Source organism: Bos grunniens, chromosome 13 (assembly GCF_055505025.1).
Source record: "Bos grunniens cultivar Pamir isolate PY7600 chromosome 13, Bosgru_T2T1.0, whole genome shotgun sequence".
In the NCBI taxonomy this organism is placed as follows: domain Eukaryota; kingdom Metazoa; phylum Chordata; class Mammalia; order Artiodactyla; family Bovidae; genus Bos; species Bos grunniens.
In genome coordinates this window covers 31,774,894-31,791,692 of record NC_141177.1, presented here as the reverse complement: position 1 = coordinate 31,791,692, position 16,799 = coordinate 31,774,894, and the positions used below count along the sequence as shown (strand labels likewise).

General features: G+C 40.1%; 1 long non-coding RNA gene across 6 annotated transcripts in view; it reads left to right on the top strand.

Annotated features, from left to right (window-relative positions):
• The first annotated feature begins 4,060 nt into the window (after positions 1 to 4,060).
• The window catches only part of LOC147360689 (uncharacterized), a 31,693-nt gene continuing 18,954 nt past the window's right edge, over positions 4,061 to 16,799 (top strand). For 4 of the 6 annotated variants that reach the window (XR_015139358.1, XR_015139357.1, XR_015139356.1 and 1 more), the window contains exon 1: positions 7,302 to 7,479. This is a non-coding gene — a long non-coding RNA (uncharacterized LOC147360689). Of the gene's footprint in view, positions 4,517 to 6,642; positions 7,202 to 7,301; positions 7,480 to 16,799 lie in introns of those variants that run through there. The other 2 variants (XR_015139355.1, XR_015139353.1) reach the window with 2 other exon arrangements.

The following is a 16,799-nucleotide window of genomic DNA, read 5'->3' as shown; positions in this document are numbered from 1 at the left end:
AGACCAGGCTTCCCTGTCCTTCACTATCTCCCAGAGTTTGCCCAGACTCATGTTCATTGAGTTGATGATGCCATCCAACCATGTCATCCTCTGTCACCTCTTCTCCTTTTGCCCTCAATCTTTCCCAGCATCAGGGTCTTTTCCAGTGAGTCAGCTCTTCACATCAGGTGGCCAAAATACTGGAGCTTCAGCTTAAGGATCAGTCCCTCCAATGAATATTCAGGACTGATTTCCTTTAGGACTGACTGGTTTGATCTCTTTGCAGTCCAAGGGACTCTCAAAGAGTCTTCTCCAACACCACAGTTCAAAAGCATCAGTTCTTCAACACTCAGCCTTCTTTATGGTCCAACTTTTATATCCATACATGACTACTGGAAAAATCATAGCTTTGACTATTTGGAACTTTGTCAGCAAAGTGATATCTCTGCTTTTTAATATGCTGTCTAGGTTGGTCATAGCTTTTCTTCCAAGGAGCAAGCGTCTTTTAATTTCATGGCTACAGTCACCATCTACAGTGATTTTAGAGCCCAAGAAAATCTCTCACTGTTTCCATTGTTTTCCCATCTATTTGCCATGAAGTGATGCAACAGATGCCATGATCTTAGTTTTTTTGAATGTTGAGTTTTAAGCCAGCTTTTTCACTCTTCTCTTTTAATCAAGAGGCTCTTTAGTTCCTCTTCGCTTTCTTCCATAATGGTGGTGTCATCTGCATATCTGAGGTTACTGATATTTCTCCTGGCAATCTTGATTCCAGCTTGTGCTTCATCCAGCCCAGCGTTTTGCATTATGTACTCTGCATAGAAATTAAATAAGCAAGATGACAGTATACAGCCTTGACGTACTCCTTTCCCAATTTTTAACCAGTCCATTGTTCCATGTCTGGTTCTAACTGTTGCTTCTTAACCTGCATACAGATTTCTCAGGAGGCAAGTAAGGTGGTCTGGTATTCCCATCTCTTGAAGAATTTTCCACAGTTTGTCATGATCCACACAGTCAAAGGCTTTAGCGTAGTCAATGAAGCAGAAGTAGATGTGTTTCTGAAATTCTCTTGCTTTTTCTGTGATCCAGGGAATGTTGACAATTTGACCTCTTGTTCCTCTGCCTTTCCTAAATCCAGCTTGTACATCTGTAAGTTCTTGGTTCATGTACTGTTGGAGCCTAGCTTGAAGGGTTTTGAGCATTGTCTTGCTAGCATGTGAAATAAGCACAATTGGATGGTAGTTTGAACCTTCTTTGGCATTGCCCTTCTTTGGGATTGGAATGAAAACTGACCTTTTCCAGTCCTGTGGCCACTGCTGAGTTTTTCAAATTTGTTGATATATTGAGTGCAGAACTTTAACAGCATCATCTTTTAGGATTTTAAATAGCTCAACTGGAATTCCTACTAGCTTCGTTCATAGTAGTGCTTCCTAATGCCCAGTTGACTTCACGCTCGGGATGTCTGGCTCTAGATGAGTGACCAGACCATCATGGTTATCTCGGTCATTAAGATCATTTTTGTGCAGTTCTTCTGTATATTCTTGCCACTTCTTAATTTCTTCTGTTTCTGTTTGGTCCTTAGTATTTCTGTCCTTTATTGTTCCCATCTTTGCATGAACTGTTCCCTTGGTATCTCTAATTTTCTTGAAGAGATGTCTAGTCTTTCCTGTTCTATTGTTTTCCTCTATTTCTTTGCATATTCATACCTGTGACATTTATTTTGTAACTGCAAGATTTTCCTTCTTAATCTCCCTCACCTATTCTTCTCCTCCTCCCACCCCACTCCTGAAGCTACCCTTCTCAGAATTATAGGTAACAACCTGTATTAGTTTTCTGTGAGTCCTATAACAAATCATCAAAAACTTGGTAGCAAAAACAACAGGAATTTATTCCCTCACATTTCTGGGTTTCAGCAGGGCTGCATTCCCTCTGGAGACTTTAGGGGAGAATCCTTCCTTGACTGTTCTAGCTTCTAGTGGCTATTGGCATTCCTTGTCTTCCTTGGCTTGCGGCCAGATCACTCCAATTTTTGTCATCACGTTGTCTTCTCCTCTGGGTTCTCTTCTGTGTGTATCTCTTATAAGTACCATTGTTATTAGACCTAGGGCCCACCTAGGTAATCCAGAATGATCTTGTTATCTCAAAATCCTCAATTAATTTCATCTACAAAGACCCTTTTCCAAATACACTAACATTCATGGGTTCTTGGGCAAGAATGTGGACAAATCTTATGGGGCACCACTGTTCAGCCCTATACATGAAATCAACTCATTCAAATTATTCATTTATGCAGCTAGTATTTATTGAGTGACTGCTATGAACTAAAGATTGATCTAGGCTCTGGAGAGGCAGCAGTGAAAAAACATATAAAAGAAAATCCTCACATCCATTAGAATGGCTACTATCAAATAAACAAAATACAGAAAATAACAAATGACAAGAATATGGAGAAATTGGAACCTTTGTGCACCATTAACGTGAATGTAAAATGGTACAGCTGTTACGGTGAATGGTTTGGCAGTTCCTGGAAACATTAAAAATAGAATTACCATACGGGCCAGCAATATCATTTGTGGGTGTGTATGTATATATATGTATATATACATGCAAAATAATTGAAAGCAGGATCTTGAAGAGATATTTGTACACTCATGTTCACTGCAACATTATTTTTGTACAATAGCCGAAAAGGTAGAAGCAATCCAGGCATCCATCAGTGGATGAGTGGATAAATAAAATGTGGTAAATAAGTACAGTGGAATAATATTCAGCCTTGAAGAGGAAAGAAATTCTGACATATGCTACAACATGGATGAATCTTGAAGACATTATGTTAAATGAAATAAGTCAGCCACAATCATGTATGATTCCTCTAACGTAAGGTAACTGTGGGGAGGAGAAAGTGGGCCCTGGTTATTTAACAGATATAGAGTTTGAGTTTTGCAAGATGAAAAAGTTCTGGACAACAATATGAACCAATTAACACTACTGAACTGTATACTTAGAAATGTGAAGAGGAACTTGCCTGGTGTCCAGTGGTTAAGAATCTACTTTCCAGTGCAGTGGACACAGGTTCAATCCCTGCTCAGGAACTAAAATCCCATGTTTTGGAGCAACTAAGCCCACACACTGCAATTACTGAGCTGGCACACCTCAACTAGAAAGAAACCTGTGTGCTGCAACTGAGACCTGATACAGCCAAAAATAAATAAATAAATGTAGTTTTAAAAACCAGTTAGGATGATAAATTTTATGATATGTGTTTTTTTAAACCACACTTAAACAATTTTAAAATTGTGCTTAAAAATTCCCTTAGAACAGCTAATTAGGTGGCTACAGAGATAGACACATATAGATTTTTTTTTTTTTTCAGGCCACACCACTTGACTTCCAGAATCTTAGTTCCCTGACCAGGGATTAAGCCCCAGCCCCAGCAGTCAAAGTGCCAAGTTCTAACCACTGGACCTCTAGAGAAGCCCCTCACCTGACTTCTTACACTATGGATTAGTTTTGCTAGTTTTTTACTTTATGTAAATGTAATGCTACAATATGGACTCTTTCGTGACTGTCTTTCACTTAGCATTATGTTTATGAGTATCACCTGTACTGCTGTATATAGTAGCTCATTTTTTTTTTTTTCCATTTCTCTACAATGAACAGAGTAGGAATCTCACACAGGTCTCCTGATGAACATATTTTCATGTTTCTGTTGGGTACAGAAGATGTACTGATGAATGTTTAACAACCAGCTTGCTAGGGGGAAAAAGCCTTCAGGTGTAGCATTTGTTGATTCCTACGGTGTAAACACTCCCATCATGACCTATTTCAGGCTACCAACATGATGTCACTGAAAGCAGTGCTAGGAAGCCATGCACAGAACCTGCTCCCACAAGCCAGTGGGAATCAGCTCCGGCACTATGAATGCCTAGAACCCTACCAAGAAACAGATTCCAGAACAGAATTAGTGCAAGAGACTTATTAGGGGAAACACCTGTGAAGGATAACAAGCAAGGAAGCAAGACAAGGCAAGGAGAGGATTCAGACTGGAATAAAACTCTGACAGCTGTGAAGGAAGGGGGAAGGAAGGGTTGGTTAAGAAGAGTCTCAGACTGCAGGCAGTTGCAAGCAAACCTTGTCTGGTCCGATGGGGAGTGCTGAAGGCAAAGGTGCTGATTGGAGTAGTCCTGAATCTCATAGTATGAGGACTCCACTAGCACCAGGGCGGTGGTGGAGCCAGAACATGGCAGCTGGGCTGCCAGTTACACGCCACACAGCAGGAGCTCCAAGCACTGTATTTTCACGACCTTCACAGCTGACAGTATTCCCTTGTGCCACCTGCCTGGAGATGAGTGGGATGGCTTCTCAATCAGTGTCCTCTCTAGACATCCTAGTTTTCACAAGTTGGATGAACAACTCTGACTTGTTTGAAAGCTAGACTGGCCACTTAAGACTGAATAAACCCTAGGTCCCTTGGGTAACTCAGTGAAAAAAGAGAGATTCTAGAGGAAAACACCAGATTTCCTCCTAGTAAGAGCAGGTAAGTGTTCTAATTATTAATTGAAGTAATAGAAGTTGACAATATTTTATTCTTAATTGATTTGTATCTTACTGATTACATAAGGAAAGAATAGAAAAATGGACTTAGAAAAATGGTCAGAAATAGAAACTGGAAAAGAACTTATAATCCAAGTTATAGTTAGCTATTGAACTAAAAGTAATGTGGTGCTTTATAAAAAACTGTCCACAAATTCTGTGATACTCCCTTTATCTTTGTAAGTTGGAGTTTAGTTCCTCTCTCTAGAATGTAGGCCAGATTTTAGTGACTCACTTCTAACAAATAGAATGTAGTAGGATGTTACCATACAAAGGATAGTCAGTACCCCTCCTCCCCTTCTCTCTCCCCACAACCCTTCTCTTTCTCTCTTCACTTGCTCTGGAAGAAGCCAGTCCTCACATCACAAGGTCACTCAAACAGCCCGTGGAGAGGCCCGGATGGTGAGGAATTGAGGCCTCACATCAAGAGCCAGCACGAACTTGCCAGATACGTGTGTGAGTCAACTTGGAAGTTGATCTTTTAGCCCCAGTCAAGGCTTCAGATGGTGGCAGCCCTGGCCAATATCTTAACTGACCTCTTGAAAAACCCTAAACCAGAATTGCCTAGTCAAGTTGCCCTCAGATTTCTGACCCACAGAACCCATGAGAATAATAAATTGTTATTGTAACCCCCAAGATCTGGGGGTAATTTATCACATGGCAAAAGAAACTAAAACAGGTAAAAAGAGTTTGGAAGCCCCCTGCATACAACCAATGCCGTAACAGATAATATTAGCATTGAGACAATATGGCAAACCCATAGAAGATGTTTATTTCCTTATTTCCTGCTCTTGGAGAAGATTTCTCCCCTCCAAGCTGACTCTCATCAAAATTCACTGTCCTGGTGCCACTAGAAACACCATCTCTGTTTCTAGAGCTTGCCCAGGGCCCTAATACAGATTACTGCCAGAGTTGTGATCAAGGACTTGGATGCCTACACAGAGATCCCCATTTCATGTTGCTGCTGAGCCACTGGCACTAGCTCCCATCATCTGAGAAGCCACTGGCAGCAATGCAGACTTCCTAACAGTGAAGTGGTTCTTGCATTCACTTGTACTGTGACTGTGGCAAGAACCCCAAGGTCGGGGAGGAGTGGCAGGTAACCCTTTATGCAAAGCTAGCTGACCAAAAGCCTGGCCTGTGACAAAAGGTGTGGCCCCGATTGTGGTGTTTACCAAGTTAAAAAAGCTGAAGCCAGATCAGCGTATCAAAAATGGCTCAAGTAACAGGGAGAGTTCAGCTGTGAACACCAGCAAGTCAGAACCAAGGGCACGGATTATGGACAAGGTTCAAAGAGGACAGAGAAATGCAAGAGATCCATGGGTCACCTTTGAAGTCTGGGCCTGAGCCATGGTCTGGGCTTCCTCACCTTCAGGCCTCTTTTGAAACCATCAGGGCCCTTTCTTCCATGTACATTTCAAGGGAGTCTTAAAGTTTTTTTCATGCTAGGAAAATTCCTCACAGAGTTATCAAGGGTCAGACTTTGCTCCATGCTGGCAAGGAGCTTGAACAATTGTATGTTACTTTAGGTTCCCTCAAAAGAAAGCGCTGAGACAAGTATTCAAGGTTTCTATGGGATGTAATCCTAGGAAGCAGTTAGGAGTGTGGGGAATTCACACATGCAAGGGAAGGAAAGTCAACACAGAGTGCTAGTTTCAAGGGAAACTCTGAGAAATGGTGTAGGACACAAACTCCAAGGAGGCAAGAGGGCTTGAATATTTGAGGGTATTTATACATTGGTAGGGAGAAGGCAATGGCACCCCACTCCAGTACTCTTGCCTGGAAAGTCCCATGGACGGAGGAGCCTGGTAGGCTGCAGTCCATGGGGTCGTTAAGAGTCGGACACGACTGAGCGACTTCACTTTCACTTTCATGCATTGGAGAAGGAAATGGCAACCCACTCCAGTGTTCTTGCCTGGAGAATCCCAAGGATGGAGAAGCCTGGTAGGCTGCAGTCCATGGGGTCGCAGAGTCGGACACGACTGAAGCGACTTAGCAGCAGCAGCAGCAGCATACATTGGTAACAGTATTGCTTCTGTTTTATGTTTTGGTTTTTTGGCTGGGACGCATGTAGTATCTTAGGCCCCTGACCAGGGATAGAACCGCTGCCCGCCTACCCCCTACCCCCATTGGCAGGTGAAGTTTTAACCACTGGACCCGACGGGAAAGTCCAAAACATACACATTTTAAAATTTTTATTCTTTTCCTTTATGGTTTATCCATAAAGCTGTGCTTTTCTGTTTTTTTTTTTTTTTTTTAATTGACGTATAGTTGATCTACAGTGTATTATCCCTCTTATTTTGCGCCTCCCCGCCCCCCGCCGCCCCACTCCCTGAGTTCGAGCCATTCCCATGTAAAGAAGGGGGATCATTGGAGCTGGGAATGGAGACGTGATGGGTCAGGACGCCTTCCTCCCTCTTCTCTCTTTCCCGAAGCTGGACCACCATGCCCACCCTTCGGTCGTCGTCCTGCCGGTACCAGAGCTCCTCCTCCCGGAGCAGCGCGTCCTCGCCGCTGCGCAGAGCGGTAGCGGCTGGACGGAGGAGAGGAGCGGGTCTGCTTCTTCTAGTTCTTCTGTGTCTGTCGCTCTGCCCTGCGATGACGGGGACTCGAAGCGGACTTCAGAGGGGTGAGTGGAGTTGGTGAGAAATGGTTGCGTCGTCCTCAGGTTTTTCTCATTTTCATTTTCCAAACGAGCATATTGGCAACATGTGTGTGACGGTGGAAGGCAAGGAGATGCTGTGCTGGTTCAGAACAGTGACCCACACCTGCCCCCAGCTCTGCTGGGTGCCTTTCGGCTGTAGGTGTTGGAAGCGTCAAGGATAATCCATCCTGTTATAAATCCATCATCCATCTTGTCTAAACTTTTCTTGAACACGTTTGTATGTTCAGCAGGGACAGCCTCTGGTAAGGGCCCAGACATGGGATAAAGGGAAAAGAGTTATTTGGTGTCAGAAAACTAGTATATCCTTTTTAGTTGGTGTCCTGTAATTCCTTCATTTGGGGTTATAGAAACAAGTCATTACCTGTTAGCATTTATGAGCTTATTCTGTGACAGTTATCAGAGTATATCCTGGGTTAAAAAAAAAAAATTTTTTTTTAACCTTTCCAGGAAAAAAAAGTCTCATACAAGGTCTAAGTTATCCCCTGGTAAATTTTTTTAATTGAGGTATAGTTGATGTATGATATTATATGTTTCATATATACAACATAATGATTCACCATTTTTAAAGTTTATATTTCAGTTATAGTTATAAAAATATCCCCTGGTAATTTTAATTAGTCTCTTGTAAATCATTGTGCTGTTTAGGACCAGGTTATATCTATTTTGTACATTTTAATCAGTAAGAGGTGAATTTGTTTTAACAGCTGAAATTTAACACCAGGCACATATTAATCTCCTGTTTGTGTATTAATCAAACACGACTTCCTGACCCATGCTAATTTTTCTCTACACAGCAGTGATCCCCCTGACTGCCTACGTGAATATCTTTATCTTTTTTTTTTAATATGCATATTAGGAAAGAGTTTGGAGAATGAAATGGCAACCCACTCCAGTGTTCTTGCCTAGAGAATCCTGTGGACAGAGGAGCTTGGTGGGCTGCTGTCCATAGGGTCGCACAGAGTCAGACACAACTAAAGCGACTTAGCAGCAGCAGCATACACCAACTGCAGTCAACCATTGAGGGCTGTTAGGGGAAGGGGTGTTAATTATTGTGGTGACCAAAACAGAGTTGTAGATACTGGTTGATCAATCTTTTATTTGTTAATTGGTCACTTAGGTCTCTCCTTTTGTAGATTGTATCTTCATATCCTTTACCCATTTTTCTATTAGTTTTTCCATTTATTATTGATTTATATATTTAGACTCTAATTTTTTCTTCATTGTATGTCTGACAAATATCATTTTCCAGATTTTTGGTCAACTTCTCACTTTCTTAACAGTATCACTCAATAGTCCTTGTTTTTAGTGTAGGTTAATTTATCCATCTTTATAGTCTTTGCTTTTTAAGTCTTGTTTAAGAAATCCTTTCCTATCTTGAAGTAACAAAGATGAGAATTTACCAGGCATTTTTGCTTTTTACAAATAGTCTTTAACACACTTGGAAAGTAATTATTTGATGATGTAATATAGAGATTCAATATTTAACTTTTGTCATGTTAATATGAAGTGTCACAGAAATAACAAATGTACACAAAAATAGAATAGTACAACAAACTCAACACCCAGTCTCAACAATTATTAACTTGTTCTAGTTGATCATTGCTGTGGAGCAAATTACTCAGCAAGCTAGAAAATTAAAACAATAATAAACATTCCTTTTCTCACATAGTTTCTGTGGGTCAGGGTTTCAGGAATGACTTAACTGGGTGGTTCTGGCTCAGGCTCTGTCATGAGGCTACAATTATTGGCCAGGGCTGCAGTCATCTGAAACTTCAACTGTGGCTAAAGGATCTATTTTAAGGTGGCTCATACCTATGGCTGGTAAGGTGTTAGTAGGAAGCACCAAGTTTCTTTTGGCCTGGGCCTCTTCATAGAGCTGCTAGTGTGTCGTAATGGCATGGTGGCTGGCTTTCCACAGAATTAACAGTCTGAGAAACAGCAAGGTAGAAGTTGTAATACTTTTATGATGTAGTCTTGGAAGACACAAAAGATCACTTCTATGACATTATATTCATTAGAAATGAGTCAATAAATCCCACAGACATCCAAGGAGTGGGTGGAGGGAGGGGATTAGGTTCTACCTTTTAATTGGGGAAAAAAAAAAAAAAAGAAAAGTGAAGTTGCTCAGTACTGTCCAACTCTTTGCAACCCCATAGACTGTAGACTGTCGGTCTCCTCTGTCCATGGGATTCTCCAGAAAAGAATACTGGAATGGGTTGCCATTTCCTTCTCTGGAAATCTTCCTGACCCAGGGATTGAACCCAGGTCTCCTGCACTGCAGACAGACTCTTTACATTCTGAGCCACCAGGGAAGCCCAATTTTAATTGGAGGATAAGTTCTTTACAATGTTGTGTTGGTTTCTGCTGTACAACATCGCTAATCAGCTGATATACATACACACACACACACACACACACACACATATATATTGCAGGGCAAAGTAATGTCTCTGCTTTTTAATAGGCTGTCGAGGTTGGTCATAACTTTCCCTCCAAGGAATAAGTGTCTTTTAATTTCATGGCTCGGAGAAGGCAATGGCACCCACTCCAGTACTCTTGGCTGGAAAATCCCATGGATGGAGGAGCCTGGTAGGCTGCAGTCCATGGGGTCGCTAAGAGTCAAGACACGATTGAGCAACTTCACTTTCACTTTTCACTTTCATGCATTGGAGAAGGAAATGGCAACCCACTCCCGTGTTCTTGTCTGGAGAATCCCAGGGACAGGGGAGCCTGATTGGCTGCCATCTATGGGGTCGCATAGAGTCAGACACGACTGAAGTGACTTAGCAGCAATTTCATGGCTCCAATCACTATCTGCAGTGATTTTGGCGCCCAAAAAAATAAAGTCTCACTGTTTCCATTGTTTCCCCATCTATTTGCCATGAAGTGATGGGACAGATGCCATGATCTTCGTTTTCTGAATGTTGAGTTTTAAGCCAACTTTTTTACTCTCTTTTACCTTCATCAAGAAGCTCTTTAGTTCTTCTTTGCTTTCTGCCATAAGGGTGGTGTCATCTGTATATCTGAAGTTATTGATATTTCTCCTGGCAATCTTGATTCCAGCTTGTGCTTCACCCAGCTTGGCATTTCGCATGATGTACTCTGCATACAAGTTAAATGAGCTGGTTGACAGTATACAGCCTTGACATACTCCTTTTCCAATTTGACACCAGTCTGTTGTTCCATGTCTGGTTCTAACTATTGCTTCTTGACCTGCATACAGATTTCTCAGGAGGCAGGTTAGGTGGTCTGGAATTCCCATCTCTTTCAGAATTTTCCACACTTTGTTGTGATCCACACAGTCAAAGGCTTTGACATAGTCAATAAAGCAGAAGTAGATGTTTTCCTGGAATTCTCTTGCTTTTTTGATGATCCAGTGGATGTTGGCAATTTGATCTCTGGTTCCTCTGCCTTTTCTAAATTCAGCTTGAGAATCTGGAAGTTCATGGTTCATGTACTGTTGAAGCCTGGCTTGGAGAATTTTGAGCATTACTTTGCTAGCATGTGAGATGAATGCAATTATTCAGTAGTTTGAACATTCTTTGTCATTGCCTTTCTTTGAGATTGGAATGAAGACTGACCTTTTCCAGTCCTGTGGCCACTGCTGAGTTTTCCAAATTTGTTGGCATATAGAGTGCAGCACTTTCATAGCATCATTCTTTAGGATTTGAAATAGCTCAACTGGAATTCCATCACCTCCACTAGCTTTGTTCATGGTGATGCTTCCTAAAGCCCATTTGACTTCACATTCCAGGATGTCTGGCTCTAGGTAAGTGATCACACCATTGTGGTTATCTGGGTTGTGAAGATCTTTTTTGTATAGTTCTTCTGTGTATTCTTGCCACCTCTTCTTAATATCTTCTGCTTCTGTTAGATTCATACCATTTCTGTCCTTTATGGAGCCCATCTTTGCATGAAATGTTCCCTTGGTATCTCTAATTTTCTTGAAGAGATCTCTAGTCTTTCCCATTCTATTGTTTTCCTCTATTTCTTTGCATTGATCACTAAGGAAGGCTTTCTTATCTCTCCTTGCTATTCTTTGGAACTCTGCATTCAGATGCTTATATCTTTCCTTTTGTCCTTTGCCTTTAGCTTCTAAACTATGGTTACCAGAGGAAAATAGGGAATGGAAGGGATAAACTGGGAGATTGGAATTGACACATACATAATACTATATATAAAATAGATAACTAATAAGGACCTACCTTATAGCACAGAAAACTCTACTCAATACTCTGTAATGACCTATATGGGAAAAGAATTTTAAAAAGACTGGATATATGTTTATATATAACTGACTCACTATGCTATACAACAGAAACTAACAAACCACTATAAATCCACTGTATTCCCAATAAAAATTAAAAAAAAAAAAACTGAAGCAGAAAGAGGGATCCAGCCAAAGAGATGCATGACTTAGACAAAAGAGCTGCTTCCTTCCAGTGTGGGCAAAGAAAGTCACCTGCCATATCAGTAAACAAAGACTGTTGCATCCATCAAGCCGTCAGCCACCAAGTTCAGTTCAGTCGCTCAGTCGTGTCTGACTCTTTGCAACCCCATGAATCGCAGCACGCCAGGCCTCCCTGTCCATCACCAACTCCTGGAGTTCACTCAGACTCACGTCCATCGAGTTGGTGATGCCATCCAGCCATCTCATCCTCTGTCGTCCCCTTCTCCTCCTGCCCCCAAGCCCTCCCAGCATCAGAGTCTTTTCCAATGAGTCAACTCTTCGCATGAGGTGGCCAAAGTACTGGAGATTCAGCTTTAGCATCATTCCTTCCAAAGAAATCCCAGGGCTGATCTCCTTCAGAATGGACTGGTTGGATCTCCTTGCAGTCCAAGGGACTCTCAAGAGTCTTCTCCAACACCACAGTTCAAAAGCATCAATTCTTTGGTGCTCAGCTTTCTTCACAGTCCAACTCTCACATCCATACATGACTACTGGATAAACCATAGCCTTGACTAGATGGACCTTTGTTGGCAAAGTAATGTCTCTGCTTTTGAATATGCTATCTAGGTTGCTCATAACTTTTCTTTCAAGGAGTAAGCGTCTTTTAATTTCATGGCTGCAGTCACCATCAGTCACTAAAGCAACTCCAAATGTGCACCTTTAAGGGATTCAGTATGGAAAAAAACTGAGATTCTGGCCCAGATGGTTAAGGTGCATATCAAAGGAATGATTTCAATGAGCCCAGACTCTTGCATCATCCCATACAGAAAGAAGTAAATTCTTAACTTGAATTAACTTGAAATTCATTAATTCATTAACTTGAAATACCTGATTTTCTTTAATTCAGAGTAATCTTTTGATGCTGACTACCTGGTTTATTTTTTATTTTTTTATTTTTAATTAGAGGATAATTGCTTTATAGTATTGTATTGGTTTCTGTCATATATCAACATGAATCACCATAGGTATACATATGTACCTCCTTCTTAAACCTCCCTCCCACCTTTGTCACAGAAGACCAGATTTGAGCTCCCTCTGTCATACAGCAAATTTCCACTGGCCATATAATTTTACATATGGTAATGTATATGTTTCAGTGCTACTCTCTCAATTCATCCCACCTTCTCCATCTCCTCCATGGCCCTAAGTCTGTTTGCTGTGTCTGCATCTCCATTGCTGCCCTGCAAACAGGTTAATCAGTACCATCTTTCTAGATTCCATATATGTGCTTTAATATACAGCATTTGTTTTTCTCTTTCTGACTTACTATATTCTGTATAATAGGCTCTAGGTTCATCCACCTTATTAGAAATGAGTCAAACACATTCCTCTTTATGGATGAGTAGTACATCACTGTGTATATGCACTACAGCTTCTTTAACCATTTATCTGTCGATGGACATCTAAGTTGTTTCCATGTTCTGCTATTGTAAATAATGCTGCAGTGAGCATTGAGGTACACGTATCTTTTTCAATTATGGTTACCTCAAGGTATATGCCTAGTAGCTGGGTCATATGGTAGTTTTATTCCTAGTTTTTTAAGGAATCTCGATACTGTTCTCCATAGTGGGAAAAAACAGTGAAAGTGAAGTCACTCAGTCATGTCCAACTCTTTGCAACCCCATAGACTGTAACCCACCAGGCTCTGTATATGAGATTTTCCAGGCAAGTATACTCGAATAGGTTGCCATTTCCTTCTCCAGGAGATCTTCCCAACCCCGGGACTGAACCCAGGTCTCCCGCATTGCAGGCAGACACCTTACCATCTGAGCCCCAGGGAAGCCTGTGGTTCTCCATAATGGCTGTATTAACTTGCATTCCCACCAGCAGTGGGAATGCAAATTTTTTCCACATCCTCTCCAGCATTTATTGTTTATAGATTTTTTGATGATGGCTATTCTGACCAGTGTGAAGTGATACCTCTTTTAGTTTTGATTTGCATTTCTCTAATAATGAGGAATGCTGAGAATCTTTTCATGTGTTTATTAGCCATCTGTATGTCTTCTTTGGAGAAATGTCTCTTTAGGCCTTCTGTCCACTTTTTGATTGGGTTGTTTGTTTATCTGGTATTGAGCTGAACAGGCTGCTTGTGGATTTTGGAGATTAAGCCTTCATCAGTTGTTTTGTTTGGTATTATTTTCTCCCATTCTGAGAGTTGTCTTTTCAACTTGTTTATAATTTCCTTCACTGTGCAAAAGTTTTTAAGCTTAATTAGGTCCCATTTTTAATTTTTTGTTTTTATTTCCACTGCTCTAGGAGGTGGATCATAGAGTATCTTGCTGTGATTTATGTCAAAGAGTATTTTGCCTATGTTTTCCTCTAAGAGTTTTATAGTTTCTGATTTTACATTTAGGTCTTTAATCCATTTGGAGTTTATTTTTGTGTATGGTGTTAGAAAGTATTCTAATTTCATTCTTTTACATGTAGCTGTCTAGTTTTCCCCGCACCACTTACTGAGGAGTCTATCTTCTCTCTATTGTATATTCTTACCTTGTTTGTCAAAGATAAGGTTCCCACAGGTGTGTGGGTTTATCTCTGGGCTTTCTGTCTTGTTCCATTTGCCTATATTTCTGCTTTTGTGCCACTACCATACCATGCTTGATAAATGTATCTTTGTAATATCGTGTAAAGTCAGGCAGAGTGATTCCCCCAGCTCCATTCTCCTTTCTCAAGATGTTTTGGCTGTTCAGGGTCTTTTGTGCTTCCATACAAATTGTGAAATTTTTTCTTCTAGTTCTGTGAAATATACCATGGGTCGTTTGATAGGGATGCATTGCACCTGTAGATTGCTTTGGGTAGGATAGTCATTTTGACAATATTGATTCTTCCAATCCAAGAACATGTATATCTCTACATCTGTTTGTGTTGTCTTTGATTTCTTTCATCAGTGTCGGATAGTTCTCTGCATACAGGTCTTTTGTCATTTTAGGTAGGTTTATTCCTAGGTATTTTATTCCTTTGTTGCAATGGTGAATGGGATTGTTTCCTTAATTTCTCTTTCTGATTTTTCATTGTTAGTGTATAAGGATGCAAGGGATTTCTGTGTATTAATTTTATATTCTGAATTTTGCTATGTTTCTTGATTAGCTCTAGTAATTTCCTGGTGACCTCTTTAGGATTTTCTATGTATAGTATCATGCCATCTGCAAGCAATGAGAGTTTTGTATCTTCTTTTCCAATCTGGATTCATTTTATTTCTTTTTCTTTTCTGATTGCTGTGGCAAGAACTCCCAAAACTATATGGAATAATAGTGGCGAGAGTGGACACCTTGTCTTGTTCCTGATCTTAGAGGAAATGCTTTCAGTTTTTCAGCATTGAGAATAATGTTTGTTGTGGGTTTGTCGTATATATTCTTTATTATGTTGAGGTATTTTCCTTGTATGCCTGCTTTCTGGAGAGTTTTTATCATAAATGGGTGTTGAATTTTGTCAAGAACTTTCTCTGCATCTATTAGGATGATCATATGATTTTTATCTTTCAGCTTGTTAATATGGTGTATCACATTGATTGCTTTGAGTATACTGAGGAATCCTTGCATCCCTGGGATAAAGCCAGTTGATCATGATGAAAAATCCTTTTAATATGCTGTTGGGTTCTGTTTGCTAGAATTTTGTTGACGATTTTTGCATCTATGTTCATCAGTGATATTGGCCTATAATTTTCTTTTTCTTGTCTGGTTTTGGTATCAGGGTGATGGTGGCCTTGTAGAATGTGTTTAGGAGTTTTTCTTCCTCTGCAATTTTCTGGAAGAGTTGACCAGGATAGATGTTAGCTCTTCTCTAGACTTTTGATAGAATTCACCTGTGAAGCCATGTGGACCTGAGCTTTTGTTTGTTGGAAGATTTTTGATTACACTTTTTATTTCTATGCTTGTGAGTAGTCTGTTGATATTTTCTATTTCTCTCTGATTCATTTTTGGAAGGTTATACTTTTCTAAGAATTTGTCCATATCTTCCAGGTTGTCCATATTATTGGCATATAATTGCTCGTAGTAGTCTCTTATGAACCTTTGTATTTCTGTGTTGTCTGTTGTCAACACAGAATTAAACAGTTTCCCCTTTAATAGTTATTAGCATTTGCCTTATATAGTGAGGTGCTCCTATGTTGAGTGCATATATATTTATAATTGTTATATCTTCTTCTTGGATTGATCCCTTGATCATTATGTAGTGTCCTTCCTTGTCTCTTGTAACAGTCTTTATTTTAAAGTCTATTTTATCTGATGTAAGTATTCCTACTCCCACTTTCTTTTGATTTCCATTTGCATGGAATATCTTTTTCCAGCCTCTCTTTCAGTTTGTGTGTGTCTCTAGGTCTGAAGTGACTCTTTTGTAGACAGCTTATATAGGGGTCTTGTTTTTGGATTCATTCAGCCAATATGTGTCTTTTGGATGGAGCATTTAGTCCATTTACATTCAAGGTAATTATCAATATGTATGATCCTATTACCAATTGTTTTATTGTTTTGAGTTTGCTTTTGCAGGTCTTTTCTTTCTCTTGCATTTCCTGTCTAGAGAAGTTCCTTTAGCATTTATTGGACAGCTGGTTTGGTGGTGCTGAATTCTCTTAACTTTTGCCTATCTGAAAGCTTTTGATTTCTTCTTCAAATCTGAATAAGATCCTCACTGGATAGAGTAATCTTGGTTGTAGGTTTTTTTTTCCTTTTATCACTTTAGTTTCTGTTGAAAGATCAGCTATTAGCCTTATTGGGATCTCTTTGTATATTATTTGTTGCTTTACCTTTGCTGCTTTTAATATTTGTTCTTTGTATTTAATTTTTCTTAATTTGATTAATAAATGTCTTGGTGTGTTTCTCCTTGGGTTTATCCTGTATGGGACTCTGGGCTCCCTGGACTTGTGTGGGAGCTTTCCCTAACTTTCCAATGCTAAGGAAGTTTTCAACTATAATCTCTTCAAATATTTTTTCATACCTTTTCTTTTTTCTTCTTCTGGAACTCCTATAATTCGAATGTTGGTACACTTAATGTTGTCCCAGAGGTCTCTGAGACTGTCCTCATTTCTTTTTAATTTTTCCTTATTCTCCTCTGCTTCAGTTATTTCCACCATTCTATCTCCCAGTTCACTTATTTGTTCTTCTGCCTCAGATAGTC